Genomic DNA, 2,571 nt, shown 5'->3' on the forward strand with positions numbered 1-2,571 from the left:
ACAGCAATCAGAGAAGAAAAAGAAATAAAAGGAATCCAAATCGGAAAAGAAGAAGTACAGCTGTCACTGTTTGCAGATGACATGATACTATACATAGAGAATCCTAAAGATGCTACCAGAAAACTACTAGAGCTAATCAGTGAATTTGGTAAAGTAGCAGGATACAAAATTAATGCACAGAAATCTCTTGCATTCCTATACACTAATGATGAAAAATCAGAAAGAGAAATTAAGAAAACACTCCCATTTACCACTGCAACAACAAGAATAAAATACCTAGGAATAAACCTACCTAAGGAAACAAAAGACCTGTATGTAGAAAACCATAACACACTGATGAAAGAAATTAAAGATGATACAAACAGATGGAGAGACATACCATGTTCTTGGATTGGAAGAATCAACATTGTGAAAATGACTATACTACCCAAAGCAATCTACAGATTCAGTGCAATCCCTATCAAACTACCACTGGCATTTTTCACAGAACTAGAACAAAAAATTGCACAATTTGTATGGAAACACAAAAGACCCCGAATAGCCAAAGCAATCTTGAGAACGAAAAACGGAGTGGGAGGAATCAGGCTCCTGGACTTCAGACAATACTACAAAGGTACAGTAATCAAGACAGTATGGTACTGGCACAAGAACAGAAATATAGATCAATGGTATAGGATAGAAAGGCCAGAGATAAACCCACACATATATATTATCTTTGATCACCTTATTTTTGATAATGGAGGCAAGAATATACAATGGAGAAAAGACAGCCTCTTCAATAAATGGTGCTGGGTAAAGTGGACAGCTACATGTAAAGGAATGAAATTAGAACATTCCGTAACACCATACACAAAAATAAACTCAAAATGGATAAAAGACCTAAATGTAAGGCCAGACACTATAAAACTCTTAGAGGAAAACATAGGCAGAACAACCTATGACATAAATCACAGCAAGATCCTTTTTGACCCACCTCCTAGAGAAATGGAAATAAAAACAAAAAGAAACAAATGGGACCTAATGAAACTTAAAAGCTTTTGCACAGCCTAGGAAACCATAAAAAAGACGAAAAGAAGGCCCTCAGAATGGAAGAAAATATTTGCAAATGAAACAACTGACAAAGGTTTAATCTCCAAAAAAGAAGCAGCTCATGCAGCTCAAATCAAAAAAAACAAACAACCCAATTCAAAAATGGGCAGAAAAAAAAAAAAAAAGGGCAGAAGACCAAAATAGACATTTCTCCAAAGAAGATATACTGATTGCCAACAAACACATGAAAGGATGCTCAACATCACTAATCATTAGAGAAATGCAAATGAAAACTACAATGAGGTACCACCTCACACTGGTCAGAATGGCCATCATCAAAAAATCTACTAACAATAAATGCTGGAGAGGGTGTGGCGAAAAGGGAACCCTCTTGCTCTGCAGGGGGGAATGTAAATTGATACAGCCACTATGGAGAACAGTATGGAGGTTCCTTAAAAAACTAAAAATAGAACTATGACTGAGCAATCCCACTACTGGGCATATACCCTGAGAAAAACATAATTCAAAAAGAGTCATGTACCATAATGTTCATTGCAGCGCTATTTACAATAGCCAGGACATGGGAGCAACCTAAGTGTCCACCGACAGATGAATGGATAAAGAAGATGTGGCACATATATACAATGGAATATTAGCCATAAAAAGAAACGAAATTGGGCTTCCCTGGTGGCGCAGTGGTTGAGAGTCCACCTGCCGATGCAGGGGACATGGGTTCATGCCCCGGTCCGGGAAGATCCCACATGCCGCATAGCGGCTAGGCCCGTGAGCCATGGCCACTGAGCCTGTGCTCCGCAATGGAAGAGGCCACAACAGTGAGAGGCCCACGTACCACAAAAAAAAAAAAAAAAAAAAAAAGAAACAAAATTGAGTTATTTGTAGTGAGGTGGATGGACCTAGAGTCTGTCATACAGAGTGAAGTAAGTTTGAAAGAGAAAAACAATTACCAGATGCTAACACATATATATGGAATCAAAAAAAAAAACTGGTTCTTAAGAACCTAGGGGCAGGACAGGAATAAAGACGCAGATGTAGAGAATGGACTTGAGGACATAGAGAGAGGGAAGGGTAAGCTGGGACGAAGTGAGAGAGTGGCATGGACATATATACATTACCAAATGTAAAATAGATAGCTAGTGGGAAGCAGCCGCATAGCACAGGGAGATTAGCTCAGTGCTTTGTGACCACCTAGAGGGGTGGGATAGGGAGGGTGGGAGGGAGACGCAAGAGGGAGGAGATATTGGGATATATGTATATGTATAGCTGATTCACTTTGTTATACAGCAGAAACTAACAAAACATTGTAAAGCAATTATACTCCAATAAAGATGTTAAAAAAGAATACACATTCCACAGATACTGACCTTTAAAGCTGTAGTGTAGCAAGTCAGAAGCTATAAACATAGCCTTGCCTTTATTCTTTGGGAAGCAGTAGAAAATTGTGGTAAATATGCACAGGAGGGCATCAGAATGATTCAGTTTTAACACTGCCTCCATCACTCTAGGTTATAATGGGAACTGAAG

The sequence above is a fragment of the Aethalodelphis obliquidens genome, unplaced genomic scaffold, assembly GCF_003676395.1.
Source record: "Aethalodelphis obliquidens isolate GAN/ISIS:26980383/991018 unplaced genomic scaffold, ASM367639v1 scaffold3, whole genome shotgun sequence".
In the NCBI taxonomy this organism is placed as follows: Eukaryota; Metazoa; Chordata; class Mammalia; order Artiodactyla; family Delphinidae; genus Aethalodelphis; species Aethalodelphis obliquidens.